Source organism: Martes martes (assembly GCF_963455335.1).
Source record: "Martes martes genome assembly, chromosome: 9".
In the NCBI taxonomy this organism is placed as follows: Eukaryota; Metazoa; Chordata; class Mammalia; order Carnivora; family Mustelidae; genus Martes; species Martes martes.
The window spans coordinates 120,563,722-120,585,734 of NC_137896.1; the positions used below are offsets into that span (position 1 = coordinate 120,563,722).

General features: G+C 36.4%; 1 protein-coding gene across 3 annotated transcripts in view; it reads right to left on the reverse strand.

Annotated features, from left to right (window-relative positions):
• The window catches only part of NCOA1 (nuclear receptor coactivator 1), a 180,579-nt gene extending 172,011 nt beyond the window's left edge, over positions 1-8,568 (reverse strand). For all 3 annotated transcript variants that reach the window (XM_080812671.1, XM_080812670.1, XM_080812672.1), the window contains exon 1: positions 8,449-8,568. The gene's annotated coding sequence lies outside the window, so the exon portion shown is untranslated. The remainder of the gene's footprint in view (positions 1-8,448) is intronic.
• Between the last annotated feature and the right edge of the window lie 13,445 nt (positions 8,569-22,013).

Consider the following 22,013-nt stretch of genomic DNA (forward strand, 5'->3'; position numbering starts at 1 on the left):
TTTAATTGAGGAAATTAAAGTAATAAAATATTGGTACATCATCCATGTCAAACACCACTTTCTAAAAACCAAAAATGCATCCCTCCTTCTTCTCTAAAATGGTAAAATGTGATTTTACTAGTGAGTAGCCAGTTAGAACTATGATCTTTCTTGTATAAGATACTATACTCCAGGGGCACCTGGGTGGCTCAGTGGGTTAAGCCTCTGCCTTCGGCTCAGGTCATGATCTCAGGGTCCTGGGATCGAGCCCTGCATCGGGCTCTCTGATCAGCAGGGAGCCTGCTTCCTCCCCCGTCTCTCTCTCTCTCTGTGCCTGCCTCTCTGCCTACTTGTGACCTCTGTCAAGTAAATGAATAAAATCTTTAAAAAAAAAAAAAAAAAAAGAAAGAAAAGAAAAGATACTATACTCCAAAGGTACTAATACTCCAACTAATACATCTCTGATTACAGTAACTTTTAAGGAGCTCTATCATATCAGAAATTTATACTGAACTAGCTACATCACTGGTTTTGCAAAATCTATGCTTCTGCAGTTTGAACCAGAATACACTTTCTTTTCTAATCCTGATTAAAAGTTAGTTTCTGGGGACACCCAGGTGGCTCAGTTGGTTGAGCAAATGCCTTCAGCTCAGGTCATGATCCTGGAGTCCCCAGATGGAGTCACGCATTGGGCTCCCTGCTCAGCAGGGGGTCTGCTTCTCCTTCTGCCCCTTCCCCTGTTCTTGCTCTCTCTCTCAAATAAATAAATAAAATCTTTAAAAAAAAATAAAAGTTACTTTCTGATGTCGAACTTTTGGGTTTACCCCAAGAGAAAGAGATGAATGAATCCTGACTCTATTGCAAGTTGACTTTAAAGTAAGCCTTACTGGGACACCTGGATGGCTAAGTTGGTAGAACACATGACTCTTGATCTCAGGATTGTGAGTACAAGCCCCACCACTGGGCCTGGAGCCCACTTAAAAAATAAAAAAATAAGCCTTATTAAGACTCCGTTTCTTATACATAAAATAGATGCAATAATAGTTTACATCTCATAGAGTTATAGGGATAGAATCTAATAATACATATAAAGTGTCTGTCACAGTGCCTGGCTCATAGTGAACATTAAATATCAACTATTATTATATTTTTGTTTTACTCATGTCAGCTTTCTTTTTTTTAATTTTAAAAGAAAAAAGCTTTCTTTTTTTAAATTTACTAATCCCAAACTCTGTAAATGGCCACATTAGCTATGTCTCCTCATTTAAGATCATGTATGGAACAATAAACATCTCAACGCCTTTATTAACTAACTGATAACAGATACTAAATTGAGTACCTCTCAACTATGCTTAACTACTATCTTTTTGTTTCCAAAGTATCCAGTGTAGTTTAGAAAGTATTTCATCTTTCCACTGAAAGCTTTCATGATCAGAGAATGAGTTTCTATCATACGTATTTATTTTAGCTTTCAAAAAGTATCTTTTCTCTCTAACCAATAAACTATAACCCATAACAACAAAACCTCTGCTTTAGTAGTCAAGTGACCAATTGTTCAATTTCAATAGCTATGCCACTCAATAATTACAGCTTTCATTTGAAAAATGGAATTCTTGTACTTTACCATCTTCAGTTTCCAAATAGTTTAATATCATTTTGGAAAATACCACTAAAGATACATTAGGTTGCTAAAGTTTATTGCTATACTAAATCACAGGTGCACCTGAGTTAGAGGAAAGAGTGTGGTACAGAAAAATAGTACAGCTTTTAACTAGCTATACCAGGTCTTCGGATGGCTACCTTCTATAACTTTTAGGAAAAGGCGCTAACTGTGATTCGTCTCTTTCTCTTGAGGGTAAAACCAAAAACTTTCCTTCTAGTAAGAAAAGTATATGCCTCCTTTCATGAAACTTAGCTATCCTAAAACCCATGGAGTTGGGACAAGTCACATTTCACCCTAAATTGTTCCCACCCCAACCTCTAATAGGCAAGTATTCTTTTGACGACCAACTCTCAGTAATCTTTCTCAAACTCAGAAATAATTATAAAAAAAGTTCCTTACAGAGAACACAGAGATTACTCATTAAACCACCATAACACATTATCAAGTTTTTGCCACCTGTGCCAGGCCTAGGACTTGTCTTAAAATAACTAAGCCATATTCACCATTTCCCATTTTAAAAATGAAAGGAAAGGAACAATTTTTAAACAAAAGCGTAAAGAAGTTACCTTTTAAATCAGAAGGCATACCTTTACTAGATACATATTATATGCTAAACCATATACTAAGTGCTTTGCCTAAGTTTATCTTATGTAATCTATCTAAAGTTAGGTGGGAAGTAATCATATAACAGGTGTGAGGGTTGGGAGACGGAAGGAATAATTTTATCTAAGATTCAAGAAATTCAGCAAATAGGACCAATGAAATCAACAAGTAATTGAAAGTAAAATGAGCCATGAACAGGCTGCTTACAGACCAGGAGGTAAATTTAAAAAAAGAAACAAAACAAAACACTACAAGCAGTTACAATACACTTTATTCAGTTTCTTGCTACACACTAATTCTTAGACTAGTAGTGAGTACCTGGTATCTGTAAAGAAGTAAACTCAATTGGACTCTGGATTCCTTCAGTATAAAGACAACTTCCAAAATCAAAATTACAAGTGAAAACTGCTATTTAAAGTCTAGCCAGCACACTAAAACAAACAAAAATAAAAGGTATAAGGATTAGAGCAGAGAGAAGTTACAAGGAGAGATACAAAAACCCAGGAAAGCACAGATTCTAGGGTAGAAAGTCTGGATTTGAATTCCAGTTCCTAACGTTGGGCAAGTTAACAACTACTTCATTAGAGCTCTTATAAGGATCAAATGGGTTAATATGTGTAGTGCTTAGAATAAAAGCCTGGAAAATAGTAAGCACTATATAGTAAAACTGTCCTTTGTAAGCAATATGATTTTCTATACAGAAACCCAACAGACTCAAGAAATTATCAGAAATAAGAATTCAGCAGCTTGCTAACTACACATAATTCAATCGATCTCTTATAAGCCAACAGAGAAGTAGATTTCTGGACCTTTTTTCTCATGGAAATGTTCAAAAAAGCTTAGAGAATAGTACCAATAATTTCTTAGTATCAAATATGCAGTTAATATTTCCCTGATTATTTCATAAATATTTACATATCAAAATCTGGACCTAGATAAAGTCCAATCATTGCTATTAATCTCAGGTTTCCTTCTCATTTTTCTTTTTTTGTTCCCTACAATTTATTTGCTGGAAAAAACAAGCTATGTGTCTCAAGGACTTCCCCGAAGCCTAGATTTTGCTAACTGCTTCTCCATGGTATCATTTTATTTGTTTCCCTGATTTCTAGGTTTCCTGTAAACTGGTAGTTGAAGCTAGCGGCTTGATGAGATTCAGGTTCAAGTTCAACTTACTAGGTTATACTCTGACTTTTTATTGAGAGCAATCTAATGTCTTCTTTCTCTGTGCGATGTTAGCAGCCACCAATAATCTTTACTTAAAGTCCAGGAATTCACTACAAAATGGTAATGTTCTATCTATCACTCCTTTTTCATTTATCAACCAGAATACTCCCCAGAAAAGAAACTTCCTCTCTTCAACTATTTGGTTACACTCAGGTACAGCCGACTCTTTAGCCTACTCCCAAGAAACCTAATGAGAGTTGTCTTTTTTTTTTTTTTAACTATCATTATGAACTCATGGATTTAAATATATTTGATATTATTGATTATATTGCAGTTATACTTACTGATGTTCAAAATGCCTCATCTTTGACCAGTCGGACCCCATTCAATTAAGCACCTTTGTTGTTTTGCCACACCCTGTTAGTATTTGATAACCACCTTGCAAAGATTTCAAGTCCCCATGTCTGGAATTATCGTTAGCCATAAGCCACTTTCCATATTCAAGTAGTTTCTTATTCTGTATTCCTACTAAATTAAAAATCACTAGTTCTCAATGATAAATCAGCTGTGTTATATACTCTGGATATTATAGCTGAACATGGACCCAGAAATTTTAACACATTTCTCACTGAAGTCTACTTTCAGCATTCCACTGAATGCAAAAAAAAAAAAAAAAAGAAAGAAAAGAAAAAAAAAAGAAAGAAAGAAAAAAGGCATCATATACCACTCAAAACTAGATTTTAAATGCTTCAATTTGAAAGGCTGGAACAGAAAGATTCCTAATCTATTCTCTGCTGTCATTTTGGCTCTGGAAAGTGTTTTTTCATGTTCTATTCCAAAATTCAGGGATGGTTTTTAAGAATGCATAATAAAAATCCACTGTTTTTTTCTTTGGTAAATTGATAAAATCAAGTATGGGAAATGGTCAAACTCTTAAAGGCTGAATTATTTTGTGCCATAATATAGACTTTTATAAAATCATCATACCTCATCTTTAAAATTCATAACTGTAAATATGAACTTATAAGTTCTATTTGAAATACCAAATATATTTACTATGCTGTGTCCCCTTGAAATCATAGAAATGGCATTATCAATATTAAAGAAATATTTATCTTATTTTACTAAAAAACTAATTAAACATTTAAAGCCCTGTCACACTACAGAGCTAGCAAGCATGCATCACTATGAAAAAGCAGGATCCTATACTTACTGACCATTTCTTCACAAAACACTGAAAAGACATGGCTTTAGTGGTCAAGAACTGCTTGCATCCACAATTTTTACCATTTTGACATTAAAGCACAATCAGAAATCACATTACTGAAGGGGTGTCTGTGTGGCTCACTCAGTTGGGCATCAACTCTTGATTTCAGCTCCGGTCATAATCTCAGGGTCCTAAGATCTAGCCCCACAGCAGGCTTTACACAGAGATCCCTCTCCCTTTGCCCCTTCCCTTGCTCCTGCCCTCCCTAAATAAATAAATAAGCAAACAAACAAACAAATAAATAAATAAAATCTTTTTTTAAAAAAACGCATCACTGAATGTCAATTCTCCCTGCAAAAAGCAGACATGAATTGATAATCTGGTATAATTTCTTTTCCTCACAGATTAAGTGAACCCCTTCCTGCAGCTAACCTTGTGAGGCATTGATCACAGGAGCCAATGCAACCTCTTCAGGCAACACTGGCTTTAAACAAAGGCCACCAAACACTACCACCACCACCAACAAAACAAAATAACAACAAAGACTCCTCTGCTGCAGTAAGGGTTTCTCAGTGATAAACAGTAACACATCTCTATGAAGTGCTGGTATGTTCTCTGAACATCAGTGCTTTCATCCAACTGAAAAACAAAAATTCTGCTAGCGTGCACACATGACAGTAATTGCTTTTCCAGATGGTATGCCTTTGATAAGGGATTTTTGCCAAAAGCTCATTTTACTTTCTCTCCAAGCATAATATTTGCCATTAACTTTGAAACTGGTTTTACAAGCTTCTCACTAGTAGTGTGAGTTGACCTGTTTTTTGCTATGAGAAGAATAACCGTGAATGATACTTCTCCTCTGTCTTTAGCAACAACATTCATTAATCTCACACTGAGAAGCATTATTTTATATAATTTATACACATTTCACTTTTCATCACAAGTCTAAAAAGTAATATTTCTAAGACAGAAATACTAATTCATTTCCCCAGGGTGGCATGGAAGTAGAAGAGCAGAGCTTGTGCCCTTTCCATCATGCCACAGAGAAAACTGTATCAAGGGAATACGATTCCCTTAATATACCCTGTAGACATTTGTTTTCAAATGTTTTGAGTTCAAATAAAGTATTTTTTAAAGGTACCATTTTAACTTAATGCAAACTATAATCTAAGATATAACCTTATACATGTTCTAGGGCCATAATTCAGGTACTGATTTTATTTTGTTTGGCTCCTCCTCAAAAAAACCAAAATCTCACAATCTCAAAATCTAAAGTCCCCTCAAAAAAATTATAAGAAAATACTATCAAAATGTATCATATCATAACTTCTGAGCACAAGTTTGTGAAATTTCCACTTTTTTCCATTTTCAAAGGGGAAAATGAAAAACACTAAAGAAAGATATCATGTGCAAATGCTTGTAAATGAGTGGGGAGATATAAGAAATTGATGAATTAGAGATATCCTCATTTAAGGAATTAAGCAAATAAATTTAGCCTATATAGCACTTTCACAAGTAGAACCATAAATAGTTAACAGCCAAAACCAAGTAGTCAGCAAATTGATCAGAACTTCCTATTCCCTAATCTTAACTTCTGTTGAGATCTGAACATAGTACTATATTACTTAGAAAGGGCTTCCAAAATTTGATTTTATGTGCTCGTTTTAGGATTGTTTTTATTTAAATGGCTTTCAGACGACTGTATTTAGCTTCCCTAGCCCCAAGAGTAAACATTTGAAGTGAAAGATTTCTTCAACTTCATTTATAATAAAGCTATAGAATAATTTCTATTCTTCCCCATATCTAGAAACATGAAGTTACAGAATCATTTACATTCTTCCCCTTATCTAGAATCGTTCTTTGCAAAGCTTGGACAGTCAATGAATGTTATTAAATATTATTGGAAAGAAACAAAAAAAGGTATCTCTTAAAAAATAAGCAAAATGGTTCTGATAACAAGACATTTATATATTTAATTATCATTACTTTTTGATTCAAAATTTCACAAATTTTTAGAGAAGTACAATACATCTACTAGGCGCCAAGAACAGTTTTAAAACTTATTATCAAAGCAACCTAATTCTTCTTCACCTGCTATTTGATTCAAGGTAACTTTTCTTTCACAAACATTGCTCAGTTATACCAACCCCTTTAGAAGGCAGCCATATAACTAAAGCAGTCTAAGGATTTTCTAATATCATGGAATTATTTATTGTTTTAGAATTTATTGCTTTATATATTCTTCTCTCAAAACAGAACAAAATGAAATTAATAATCCTTGCAGTAAGTGATACATTATTCTCAGATTTTCTTCTTTGTATTCTAGCAAGATTAATGTACAAACCTCTACAATGTATACAGAGAACCAACCAACTTTGACCTGCCCCTTAAAATAATTATTTTCCAGGGGCTCCTGGGTGGCTCAGTGGTTGAAGCCTCTGCCTTTGTCTCAGGTCATGATCCCAGGGTCCTGGGATGGAGCATGGAGTCGAGTAGGGCTCTCTGCTCAGTGGGGAGCCTGTTTCCCCCTCTCTCTCTGCCTGCCTCTCTGGCTACTTGTGATATCTGCCAAATAAATGAATAAAATCTTTTAAAAAATAATTATTTTCCATACTTCTTTTTATTTGGAAAAAACATAATTAAAAGAAAAATAATTTGTTTTTAAATAAACACCTAACCAAGTATATATCCTGTTTGGAATATATGTGTATTTAGAAATAGAGTACTATGTATGTTTTCTGTTGACACTACATTTCCTTTGATTATTTTCAACTGTTGTATGTAGTCTTTAAGGTGGGGATCCACCCCACGATTTGGAAGTGTCACTTGGTTCTTTAATTACTTATCTCCTCTTCTGGTCCAAGTGAAACTAACCCAACAGATCCCAAAGGTCCTACATGAACAGTCTATGAAGAGTAAAAGTGACACTTCTTGGTGAATAGGAAACACTTAATAATAAATTTAGAAGAGGAACAAAAAGGTTTCCAAATCAAACTAAAGGACAATTGCTAAGATCTCATGTATCATGTGAGCTGACTCGGTTAGAGGGCTAAATTCAGCTGCTCATCTCAGAGGGTCATGACATAAAATAATTACTAAACTGACACTTATTTATTCCAGTTATTCTAACATAGTTTACTCAGTCTTAATCTGCACCCAGTAGATTTCTTATAACTAAACATGCTTTACTAATTATCTCCCTTTAAAATCTGGATTTTTTTCTCAACTAGTTTTAGGGGGAAGTGGGTAGGGAAGGTTGAATGAACTCTTCTCTAAAAGCCAACTGTTCTCAGGGCCCCTGGGTGGCTCAGTTAGTTAAGCACCTGACTGACTCTTGGTTTCAGCTCAGGTCCTGATCTCAGAGTCATGAGACTGAGCCCTGCCTCGCGCTCTATGCTGAGCGCACACTCTGCTTAAGACTCTCTCTCCCTTTCCCTCTGCCCCTCCGCACCAAGCTCTCACATGCTCTCTCTAAAATAAATAAATCTTAAAAAAAAAAAAAAAAATAGGGGCGCCTGGGTGGCTCAGTGGGTTAAAGCCTCTGCCTTCTGCTCAGGTCATGATCCCAGGGTCCTGGGATCGAGCCCCACATCGGGCTCTCTGCTCAGCAGAGAGCCTGCTTCCTCCTCTCTCTCTGCCTGCCTCTCTGCCTACTTGTGATCTCTGTCTGTCAAATAAATAAATAAAATATTTTAAAAAAATAAAATAAAATAAATAAGAGCTAACCATTCTAACATAAAAACTTCTAAACTTATGAAATCTATATATAGAAAACAACATTATAAAATGACTTCCAAGGAGTCAGATTAAAGTAAATTTGTGCTTCAAATACCTCAGAAAAAGCAGAAATTCTAAATGTTGATGTCTTCATTTGGGACCAAAATTTCCTACTGCATGCTCTTGCTGATGGTCCTTGATTTTATCATCAGAGTCAGTTCCAGTTACATTTCCACTACTATGCACAGATCTAAAGTAAGAAAAAGAAGATACATTTATTTAGTCTACTGAAAACATTACAGACTTTAGATTCTACTACATATCACTGTTTCCCTGTAAGCATGCAAAGAATCTCATATGGATGCTTTATTTCAAGAAATGCCAATTCTCAGGGTGCCTGGGTGGCTCAGTCGTGAAGCATCTGCCTTAGGCTCAGGTCATGATCCCAGGGTCCTGGGATCAAGCACTATGTTGGGCTCCCTGCTTGGCGGGAGGCCTGCTTCTCCCTCTCCCACTCCCCCTTGTGTTCTCTCTCTTGCTGTGTCTCTCTCTGTCAAATAAATAAATAAAATCTTTAAAAAAAAGAAAAAAGAAAGAAAAAAAGAAACGCCAATTCTCATTCTTGTCCCACTACAAACTTTAAAAATTGAAATTAAAGATTAATGGCTAAATAAAAAATTAAATTTATAAGAGATAATTAGTTACTCGCTTTAAAAGGTTCATATCCCAATGCAGCTATATAGAGCAAGTTGGGTTTTGCATTGGTATTCCAAGGAGATCAGGACCCTCAACTATCAGCTTACTCATCAGAGTTGCTTACTCATCAGAGTTGCTGAGATCACCCCAGCAGCAGGGGCCTCAGTAACCTGTTTCAAGTAAAGTGGAACAGTAGGAGGAAATGGGATTTCTAGCAGAAGACACCCCAGTGTAATGGCTAGCATTCATTACTGGGTCATTCGCAGTGGGATAGGACAAACTTTTTTTTTAAAATAATGGTAGTACTCTCTTCCCACTTTTATCTCAAAGCTATCTCCTAGGGGTCCCAGGGTGACTCAGACGATTAAGTGTCTGCCTTCAGCTCAGGTCATGATCCCGGGGTCCTGGGATTGAGCTCATCAGGCTCCCTGCTCAGCAGAGTCTGCTTCCCTCTCCCTCTACCCCTCCCCCAGCGCATGCTCACTCACTCGCTCTCCTGCTCTCTCTCTCCCTCTCAAACAATAAAATAAAAAATATAAATAAATAAATAAATAAGTAGTTAAATAAATAAAAACTCCTAACAATGGGGGGACTAGGCAGACATCAGAGAATGCTTAAGAAATGTGAAACCTACTGGCTTTCATTACTTAAAGCCTAACTAGTTTAGGCTTTATCACCCAGGGTTAAGCTTTTTACTAAATGTAATATTGCCTTTAGATCACAAAGACACAGTGCATTAGGTTCAGAGAAATCATTATATCACAGGTTGATTCAGGAATCTTGCTAGTCAATTCTATGGCTTCCACCCATCACCCTTGGGCTTTACTCAAAATACAAACCATTCCGGCCAGCTACCCTCTCCCCTATTTTCATGCCCACAATGCTCTCTGTGCTTTCTCACCCACCCCATGTTTTTCCCCACTGTTGTCCTTCCTTCCAACCTTTTCCCTGGGGAACCTCTGGAAACCTCTTTTACCATAGTGAAACAAATCACCTCTACATCCTCAACCTATCAATGAATAGTTCTTTCAATCCCTGGGCTATATCTGTCTCTTGAGAAGAACCCTCTACAGTGAAGGCTAAGGCAGTAGGGATCAACCTTCTCCACAGTGATATTTCTAGACCCTAAGTCACAAGCAATACCACTCCTTCCCTCAGGCTCAGGCCATCTGGCTAACCTACTCTCTTCTCTTTTGCCATGCAATACCCCATCTACCTTTTGTAACCTAGGTCCAGATTTAATCCCTTAGATGCACTCCACCTAGTCTCATCTCTCCAGTTAGTTACAATGTTATCCAGTGAGCCTTTTACATGTCATTAATCAGGTCCTTCCTTCCCCCATGACTCATAGTGCCTTTCTTTTCAAACTTGAGCCACACTTCTGCTTCCAGTCCTACAGGGGGTGGGATGGGAGAGGGATTTCTTCATGTTTTCCTTTACTGTTTGTGTAGGTTATTTATATTGTGAAAACACTATTTCTTCCATTTACTTTGAACATTTTCTCAATTGCTGGCTTTTAATATAAAAATTCATTATATTCAGGTGGCCAGATTTGTCCATCACTGCCTTCGCCATTTCTTTTACTATTTCTCTGCTTAGAAATTTCTCCCCCTTCAATAATAGCAGATAAATACTCTTAATATTTGCCTTTCTGTGGGCTAATTGTTCCAATATTTCATTCCAAAAGATGTATGGAATGAGATTTGACTGTAAACCGTTTCTGAATTGCCCAGTTTTCCTAACAACATTTACTAATTCTCACCATCCTTTGGTTTATAAAGTTTCTTTTTTAAAATAAGCTTTCTTTTCACATATTTCATTTGTTTTTTCTACAAAAGGTTGATTTCTGAGCTATAATCTGTGGAAGTAATGTTTCCTTGTGTTTTACTTTGTGATAAAAATATTCTTTGGTATTCTCATTCTCATCTTTTGGTATTCTCATCTTCTATTCTTCCTGACAACAGTTAGATACATTTTATTTGTTTCGGAGGACATGCCAAGTGATTTCATGAGTAAGAAATGGTGACCCAGTCTACTCTGAGTACTGTGTATTTCTGTTATGGTTGTTGCCTACGCACACTGCTCCTTTCTGTTTTAAGGGCTCACCCATTCCACTACTGAGTCTAGAACTAAAACCTTTCTAATTGTACTAGAAAACTGCACTTTTATATATTTATTCACCTGGAGCCAGATTTCATTAAACCTCGTTCTTTGTAATTTTCCATGTTTTGCATTTATCTTTTCATTTGTAAAACCTGATTTGCATAAAATAAAGGTATCTCACACACAATTTTTATTTCATAGGCCAACTTTTTTTTTATCAGCTCTGAAGTATTTTTCAGATCTTCTTATTATCTTTTAAGATCCACAAAGTCACACTTATTATTTTTAGTTTGCATTTTTTAAAAGATTTTATTTATTTTTTTTGAGAAAGAGAGAGAAAGTGCCCGCACGGGAGCAGGGAGAAGGTCAGAGGGAGAGGGAGAAGCAAACTCCCCACTGAGCAGAGAGCCCAACAAGGGGCACAATTCCAGGACCCTGAGATCGTGACCTGAGTTGATGGCAGAGGTTCAACCAACTGATCCACCCAAGCACCCCTTTAGCTTACATTTTTTACACGCTACATTGACTTGAAAATATTTTATCAAAATTGAAAAATGATGTAAAAGGAACATGTATTTGAACAGTCTCATTCCTATGTCATTCACATGCTGCTCACGATGCTCTTGATTGCTACTGGTCACCACTTTTATTAGTTTCTTCTATATCCTTCCAGCAATTCTTTACACAAATACACTTAACTGAAAATAGTCTAATTCCTCCTATCTTCTTAAATAAAATGTCCAGTTTTGCACCTTATTTTTTTTCACTCAGAATATCCTGAAGATTTTCTATGTTAGGATGGATTTCTTCATTGTTTCTAAAGCTCTATGGCATTTTATTATGTGAATACATACTAGTTTGTGTAACCAAGCCCACAGTTTTAAGAAATTAGATTCCACAAACTTAAGTCTTATTTCTGAAAGTAATTTAGAATTCAAGAGAAACAACTGTACAAACCAAACAGCATAGGAACCTATGTGGTGTAATTTCACAAATTTATATTCTACCGATAAATGTAAGTTCTCTTGTACATCACTTTACCTTTTCTCTCAAGTTTACTCCATGAGCCTACCTAAAATCTATCAACTGTTCTAGTCATAAACTCTGAAAGTAGAAGGATAGTTCTTAGGGGTGACTTGATGGCTAGTTGGTTAAGCATCTGCCTTTGGCTCAGGTCATGATCTTGGGGTCCTGGAATTGAGCCCTGCATCAGGCTCCCTGCTCAGTGTGGAGTCTGCTTCTCCCTCTCCCTCTGCCTGAAGCTCTGCCTGCCTGTGTGCTCGTTTTTTGTGTCAAATAAATAAATAAAATCTTAAAAAAAAAAAAAAAGGATAGTTATCAGAGCGAGGAGTCTCAGATTCTAAAAGCTGCCTAACCTGACTAAGCTTCAGTGAGCCTGCAAAAATGAAATACAGCTATACAAGAGTCAAGACAGTTGTACAAATAAATGTTCCACTCTACCTAGTGGAATCAGGAGAGGCTTCATAGAGGAACAGACACAGTCCCTTAGGTTCAATCCTAAAAGAAGAAATGCTCTAGAAGCGGCAGAAATGCACACAGGGCACAAGAAGGCGAGAGAAAGCATTAAGGAGGCATCAGAATAAAGAGCTGTTTGAAATAGTATACCTTGTCAAGAACTCTAGTTCCACTTCCACTTAGAATGCAGAAAGCCACAAAGTAATGTCAATCCCACCCTCTTAAGAAAAAGCAAAATCTATCAAATCAAAACTTATCTTGAGCCTAACAAAGAGTTGAGGTCATAAGGCAATCAAGTAAATTTAATTCCAAAGAGGGACAAGTTCCTCCAAGGAGAGACCATACACATAATCTGTTTTACCTTTGGCGGGTCACAGAAAAAGAAGGGGCCACAGCACAGGTGTGTAAGAAAAAAATCAGCTAAGATTTTTTTTTTAAGACTTTATTTATTTGAGAGAGAGACAGCACAAACAGGGGGAAGAGCAGAACTGAGCAAGGAGCCTGAAGCCAGGCTTGATCGCAGGACCCTGGAATCATGACCTGAACTGAAGGCAGATGCTTAACCAACTGAACCACCCAGGCGCCCCAAGAAAAACAACTAAGATTTTAACAAATTCTTAAAGACCAAGTGTAGACTCGTGTAACAGTTTGGAATGGCTGGGGATCCCTGACACAAGGGGAGCTTACACTCAACTGTAAGTTCTTCTACATGCCTCAACCAGGTGCTCACAAGAAAAATTAAAGGTAAATCAGAGAGAGCCCTTCATCAATGGGGCAAGTATGCAGGAGGTGACAAGTACTGGCCTGAAGCCCTAATTCCCCAACCTTTCTTTAAACACAGAGCAAAAGCCTAGAGCCACTAGGGGAAGGAAAGAAAGCCCTCTCACTCTAAGGTCCAGGCAAAAACCTACTGCTTCAGAGAACAGAAGCAAAATGCCTCTGCCTGTGGAGGAGGGGGAGAAAATAGTGTCAAGTCCCCAGACACAGGCAAAGATACATTGATGCTAGAAAAAGGCAGAGACAAAAATTAATTCTGCCACTACTGGGGAGGGGGAACAGGAAAAAGTCTTGGGCAAAGGAGCCTACACCAATACCAAAAGAGATCAACTACCACAGAGGAGGGAAAGGATATTCCTGGCAATAACCAACTATAAATACATGGCAGAAGTCAACTGCCATAAAGGAGAAAGAGCAGAAAAGCTAAGAAAGCCCCATCTCACCAACACCCAGAAATATAGGGCCTGACCAGGATTGGGTCTGGACTAGAACAAAAGAACCTCAACCTGCCCCATAAGCAAAGCACTGGGTAATAAGCAACAATAATTACTGGGAGAGGGACAGTAACATAAAGAGAAATCTCTCCAATACAGATATCCAAATACTGTTGAAAGATGAGGGTGGTATAGAAACACAGAAAAACCATGTAGTACTACATGCCACACTTTTAACACAAGGAAACAGCAGCCACTGTTGGAGAAATTTGAAGCCTGTGGTACAACCAAGGTAATAAAGGCAAAAGAATCCAAACCTAGCTGGATTTGTGATTAGAGTGACTCAACCTCCAACACAAACAGCCTAATGAAAGAAGAGGATCATTTCAATCTCTCCTACTCTTTCGTACACAATGATGAGCATTAAATAAAAAATTACACAAAAGCAAGAAAAAAATAACCCTTTGTCAAAAGATAAAGCAAGCAACAGAATCAGCAATTATTCTGCTACTGAAACTATCAGACATTTAAAAATAACTACAAATATGTTAAATGGTCTAGTAGGAATGATGGACAACATGCACAAACAGATGGACATTTTCAGCACTGAGATGGAAACTTCAAGGGAAGGAAAAATATAAAAGATAGAAATAACACAGAGGAGGAAAGAATCAGTGAACTTAAAGACAAGCAAATAGAAATAATTCAAAATGAAACCATAGTTTTAAAAAAGTGAGGGAAAAATACACGTCAGGGTATCCAAGAATCATGGAACTATATCAAAATGTCTTCAAATTCCATTCAATTGAAGCCCCAAGAAAAGGAAACAAACAAACAAAATGAAATACAAGAAATATGTAAAGAGATAATGGCTAAGAATTTTCCCTAATGAATCCAAGACAACAAACCAGAGAGCAAAAAATCCTACAGAATCCTAATCATGATAAATACCAAAATGCACACACACAAATATACATGGATATATCATAGCCAAAATGCAGAAAAACAAAGATAAAAATCTCAAAGGCAGAGGGGGAAAAAATTACATACAAAGAACAAAGATCAATATTTCCTTTTCTTCAGGAAATTATACAAGCGAAAAGACAATAGAGTAGAAAGATAAAAGCTGCACACAGAATTCTACAACCAGAAAAATATTTTTTCAAAAATGAATAAAGAAAGAATTTTTGGACGAATAAAACCTGACAGAATGCACTGCCTGCAGACACCAAAAATGTTTAAGGAAGTTAAACTTACCAGTTGAAATTACCAGGTGAAAATGTGGATCTACAAAAAGAAATGATGAGGATTATAAAGAGAAGGTAAATATAAAAGACTGTTTTTTTCTTGTTTTCTTTCTTTTTTTGGAAGATCTTATTTATTTATTTGTCAGAAAGAGCACGCACAAGCACAGGGGAGTGGCAGGCAGAGGGAGAAGCAGGCTCCCCACTGAGGAAGGAGCCCGGTGGGGGACTCAATCCTAGGACCCTGGGATCATGACCTGAGCCGAAGGCAGACACTTAACTGACTGAGCCACCCAGGCATCCCAAGACTGTTTTTTTTCTTATTTTTATTCATTTTAGAAGATTATACCAGAACACAAAAAATAATAATGTATTGCATTGTGGGGTTAATAACATATATAGATATAAAATTATAACAACATGGAGAAGGTAGAAATTAAAGTATACGGTCAAAAGGTGATCATGTGACACATTGAAATAGTATAATGTTATTTAAATAAAGATTGTCGGAGCACGTGGGTGGCTCAGTCAGCTAAACGTCTGCCTTCAGCTCACGTCATGATCCCCAGATCCTGGGACTGAGGCCCAAGTCAGGTTTCTCTGCTCAGTGGGGAGTCTCTTCTCCCTCTCCCCCTCCCTGCCATGTGTGCACGCACTCTCTCTCTCTCCTCTCTCAAATAAACAAATAAAATCATTAAAAAAATAAATAAGTAATTAAAGACTGTCATAAATTAAAGTTAGATTTTTTAAACTCTAGAGGAATGGTTCTCATACTCCTTCAGTGACATGTAGCAAAGCCCAGAAACTTTTTTTTTTTTTTTTTTGAGAGACAGGGCACATATGCATAAGCAATGGGGTGGGGAGCAAAGCGAGAAGGAGAGAGAGAATATTAAGCAGGCTCCACACCCAGCATGGAGCCCCACAAAGGGCTCGATCTCACAATCCTGAGATTATGACCTGAACTGAAATCAAGAGTCCACCACTTAACTGCCTGAGCCACCCAGGTACCCTTGGAAACATTTTTGGTTGTCAAAACTGGAGGGGGGGGGGTAGTGGCTGCTACTAACATCTAGTCAACAGAGGCCAGAGATGCTGCTGAAAATCCTACACTGCATATAGGATATCCCCTCCAGTCCTCAACAACAAAGAATTATCCAACTGGAAATACCAACAGTGCCAAGCTTGAGAAACCATGACTTAGCACAACTGCTAAAATATATATGTATATACACACACATATAGGTATATATACACACATATGTATGTGTATATGATTATACATGTATATAGGTGTGTATACATATACATGTGTATATAGACATATAGAATTATCCAAGAGTATTATATAAAATGGAATTATGAAAAAGGAATTAATTCAACAGGAGGCAGGAAAAGAGGAATAAAATAAATGTAAAATATTTAAAAATAGAAAACTAGCTGGGGTACCAGTGTAGCTCAGTCGGTTAAGTGTCTAACTCTTGATTTTAGCTCAGGTCATAATCTTAGGGTCATGAGATCAGGCCCCACATCAAACTCTGCACTGGGCATGAAGCCTGCTTAGGATTCTCCCTCTCCCTCTGTCCCTCCCTGCACCTCCCCATTCACACTCCATCTCTCTTTCTCTCTTAAAAAAAAATAGAAAGCTAGCAAGATGACAGATTAATTAATGATTATATTAAATAAAAATTATCTAAACACCCAATTAAAAGATGGAGATTATCAGATCAAATTTTAAAAACAAGATCCAATTATATGCTATCCACAAGACACTTGTACTACATAAGGCTAAAAGATCAATTCACCAAAGACATACCAATCCTAAATGTGTTTTCACTTAATAACACAGCTTTAAAATAAATGAAACAAAAACTAATAAAACAGGAGATTAGACAAATCCACAATTACAGTTATAGACCTTACTACTCCCCTGTTATTAATCGACAGAAGAAAAAGACAGAAAATCACTAACATAAAGAAGGCTTAAAAACACTATCAACTGACTTGACCTAATTGGACATTTATAGAACATTTTACACAATGAGAGCAGAATACATATTCTTTTCAAGGGCACATGGAACATTCACCAAGAAAGACCATATTCTGAGCTACAAAATGAACCTCAAGATATTTAAAAGAATTAAAGTCAAATAATGTATTTTCTCTGGCCAAAACAGAACTAAATCAGAATCAGTAACTGAAAGATAAAGAATCACCAAGGGTTAGAAATTAAACAACATACTTCTAAATATCCCAAGGGTAAAAGAATAAGAGAAATTTTTAAATATTTTTTATTGAGTCAAAATTAGAACACATCAAAATTTGTAGGATACCACTAAAGCATTTCTTAGAAACTTGGAGCAGTAAATGTTTATATTAAAGAACAAGCATGAATCAATACTATAAGCCTTCATTTTAGAGAAGCAGGAAATGAAGAGTAAATTAAGCACAAAGCATTTAGAAGGAAGAAATGAAATTGAAAAAAAAATAGAGAAAATCTATGAAACTGAAACCTAGTTCTTTGAAACATTAGATAAAGTTGAATAAACTTCTGGATGATCAAGACAAAAAGAGAGAAGCCACAAATTACTTGTATCAGGAATGAAAAGAGAATACCACTAGAGAGCTTATAGATATTAAAAGGATAACAAAAAGAAGATATTAAAAGGATAACAAAAGAATATTATGAAGAATTTATGGCAATAAATTTTATAACTTCCATAAAATGTACCAAATTCTTGAAAGTTTGAAGACAAACTACCAAGTTCACTAAAAGAAGAAATTAGATAATAAGAATAGCTCTTAATATACTAAGGACATTTAATTCATAATTTAAAACTTTCCCATGAAGAAAGCTCCAGGACAAGTAACTACTTTGGTGTATTCTGCCAAACATCTAAGAAAGTTATACCATATTACATAAGCTCTTCTAGAAATATGTAAGAAGAAAACACTTCCCAATTCATTTTATAAGCACTACTCGTAAATTTTAGCGTGACTCTCATATAAAAATCAGACAAAAGGAAAAAAACCTTAAGAAAAGTAAACTATAGACAACATCCTTTCATAAACAGGCACAAAATATCTTAACCAAATATTATAAAAATGAATCCAGCAGGGGCGCCTGGGTGGCTCAGTGGGTTAAAGCCTCTGCCTTCGGCTCAGGTCATGATTCCAGGGTCCTGGGATCGAGTCCCGCATCAGGCTCTCTGCTCAGCAGGGAGCCTGCTTCCTCCTCTCTCTCTGCCTGCCTCTCTGCCTACTTGTGATCTCTGTCTGTCAAATAAATAAATAAAATCTTAAAAAAAAAAAAAGTTTAAAAAAAAATGAATCCAGCAATATATAAAAAGGGATATATATCATGATCAAATAAAATTTAGCCCAGGAATGCAGTATTAATAATAGTTCAATATACGAAAAAAAACCATCAATGAAATTTACCCTAACAATGGACTAAAACATAAATGATAATCTTAATAGATGAAAAAAAGTATTAGAAAAAGCCCAGTCATTCATGATTCAAAACTCTCAGAAAACTAGGAACAGAAGGAAACGTCCTCAGCCTAGGTAGGACATGAATCTACAACAAACCAATAGCTAATATACATAATCATGAAAAACTAAATTATTTCCCTCTAGGATCAGGAATAAGGCAAGAACATCTGCTCTCACCACTCTTACTCACTGTACTGTACTGCCAGTACAATAATACAAGAAAAAATAAGTAAAAGCCTAGAGATGAAAAAAAAAAAAAAAGGATCAAAACGCTTTTTTCACAAATGACAGGATTGTCTATACAGAGAATCCAAAGAATCTACTACTAAAACTAATGAAAGAACTTAGCAAAATTGCAGAATACAAAGTCAACACACAAAATTCAACTATATTTCTATATGGTAGAAATGAATAATTACAAATAAATGAATAAAACAGTAGCGATTATATTAACATCAAAAAATTAGAATAAATATAACAAAATAAATGGAAGATTTGTGTGCTCAGAAATATAAAACTCTGAGTGAAAAACCAAAGACCTCAATAAATGAAGAAATACTGTTTTCAAAGAACAGCTCCACCAATATTGTTAAAATAGCAATTTATAGATTTAAGTCCCAATTAAAATCCCAGCAGATTTTTTTGTAAAAACTGATAAGCTGAATCTAAAATTTACATGGAAATGCCAAGAACCTAGAATATTCAAAACAATTTTGGAAAAACAAAAAAGAACAAAGTTAGAAAACTTACACTACCTGATTTCAAGACTTTCTATAAAGCGATTGTTATCAAGACACTGTAATTCTGGCATAAAAATAAACATACAAACCAAGGGAACAGAAGAGACAATCCAGAAACATATCTACAAATTTACAGTCAACTGATGGTCAACAAAAGTACCAGGGTAATTCAATGCAAAAAGAATTGCCTTTGTAACAAATGCTGCTGGGACAACCGACAATCCATATGGGGAAGAAAAGGAGAAACTCAACTCATATCTCACATCTTATACAAAAATTAATAGACCTAACTATTTAAAAATGCAAACCTATAAAACTTCTAGAGGAAAACACAGGAGAAAATTTGGGAACACTAGGTTAGCCCAGGGGTTGTCAAACTTTTTCCACAAAAGGCTATACAGTGAATATTTAAAATTTTATGGGCTATTCAGTCTCTATTATAAATATTCAACTCTGTCACTATAGTATGAAAGCAGCCATAGACAGTAGGTAAATAAATGGGCATGGTCCTGTTCCAACAACACTTTATTTACAAAAACAAGCAGTGGGTTGAATCAGGTATAGTTTGCCAACCCAAGTTAGGTAAATAGTTCTTAGGTATGACACAAAAAGTACAAACCATGAAGGAAAAAACTGATATATCACAATAAAACAAATCTTTAAATACTGCTCTTCAAAAGTGTAATGAAAGTATAAAGACAAGTCATAAACTTGGAGAAAATACCCACAGAAAATATCTGCAAAACACATACCTCCTGAAGAACTTGTTTCTGGAACATAAAGAACCTTTCAAGCAATCCAATAAAAATAATGGCCAGAGTATTTGAACAATGCTAAAACGACAACCCTAACAAGCAGTCTCGTTACTTGGTACATGTGTTTAATCGTCCCTACAACTTCTGCCTGAACGGAGCACCCAACATTCCAGCTTACACAAAAAGATAAGCAACAAACGAAACAAAGCTACCAGAGCATTTTTGAAGTTAATTTTTAGAGTAGTTAATACACATACCTGATGCAAAAACTAAACTGTCCTAAAGAGTTATGGTAAATAGAAATTTCCCAATCATCCTGCTCCCATCCTTGTTTATTATGTATTCATAAGTATTCTAGACAAACAAAAGCATTTACATATATTTTTTAATGAAAGTGGTGGTATATTTACACAGCTGCTAATCATGATTTTTTAATTTAATGTTCCTTAGAGTTTTCTTTTTAAACTTTTTTTAAACTTTAGAGATCATGAGCGGGGGGAGGGGCAGGAAGAGAGGGAGAAGCAGACTCCCCGCTAAGCAGGGAGCCCTATGATGGCTCGACCCCAGGACCCAGAAATCATGACCTGAGCCGAAGACAGATGCTTAACTGACTGAGCCACCAAGATGCCCCTAAAGATTTATTTATTTGAGAGAGAGAGAAAGCATGAGCAGGAGGAGGAGCAGAGTGAGAGAGAATCCTGGAGCAGACTCTCCACTGAGTACAGAGCCTGATGTGGGGCTTGATCCCACAACCCTGAGACCATGACCTGAGCTGAAACCAAGAGCTGACTCCTTCACCTGCTGAGCCACCCAGGCACCCCCAATGCACCTTAGAGTTTACTCCACAGCATCCCTTTTAGAATTCCCTCATACTTTTAACAATTTCATAATTTTATATGAATATATCATAATTTACTTAACCAGTCTCTCACTGATGAACTCTTATTGTTTCAGTATTGACAATGCTGTAAATAACATCTGTATACTTATGAAGTGGAATTACTAATTCAAAGAGTATTTTGATGGAGCGCTTGGGTGGCTCCGTGGGTTAAGCCTCTGCCTTCAGCTCAGGTCATGATCTCAGGGTCCTGGGATCGAGCCCCGCATCGGGCTCTCTGCTCAGCGGGGAGCCTGCTTCCTCCTCTCTCTCTGCCTGCCTCTCTGCTTACTTGTGATCTCTGTCTGTCAAATAAATAAATAAAATCTTTTAAATAAATAAAATAATTAATTAATTAAATAAAATTTATAACCTGTCTAATTTCTTGGATTGGTTATAAGTTAAAATACACAGTAAAGAGGATTCACCACAATAAAACTATATAAATAAATTTTAAAAAATAAATAAAACTATATAAACATTAGACACTACAGCAGTTGGTATGGGCACCTACTACCGTCTAAAAATGGCTGCCATTGATTCCCTCTCTCCCCTTATGCACATGTCACTCCACCCATCAAGAGCTGGGCCTGGGGCGCCTGGGTGGCTCAGCTGTTAAGCATCCGTCTTTGGCTCATGTCATGATCCCGGGGTCCTGGGATCAAGCCCCACGTCGGGCTCCCTGCTCAGAGGGAAATCTGCTTCTCCTTCTCCTATTCCCTCTGCTTGTGTTCCCTCTCTTGCGGTCTCTCTCTCTGTCAAAATGAATAAATAAAATCTTAAAAAAAAAAAAAAAGAGTTGGGACAAAGAACAGGGGGTGGAGGGCAGGTGCGCCTGGCTGGCTCAGTCGGAAGAGCATGTGACTTTTAGTCTCAGTCAAGGTCCTGAGTGCAAGCCCCATGTTGGGTGTAGAGACTACTAAAATAAAAAAAACTTAGATAGGGCTTATGTCCCAGCTCCTTAAATCTTGGTTGGCCTTGTAACTTGCTTTGACCAACAGGATGTAGCAAAAAGTGACGTTTTCAAGCTCTAGAAACTAGAAGAATTGGCAGTTTCCCTTTTCTCTCCCTGAGAAGCTAGAAGCC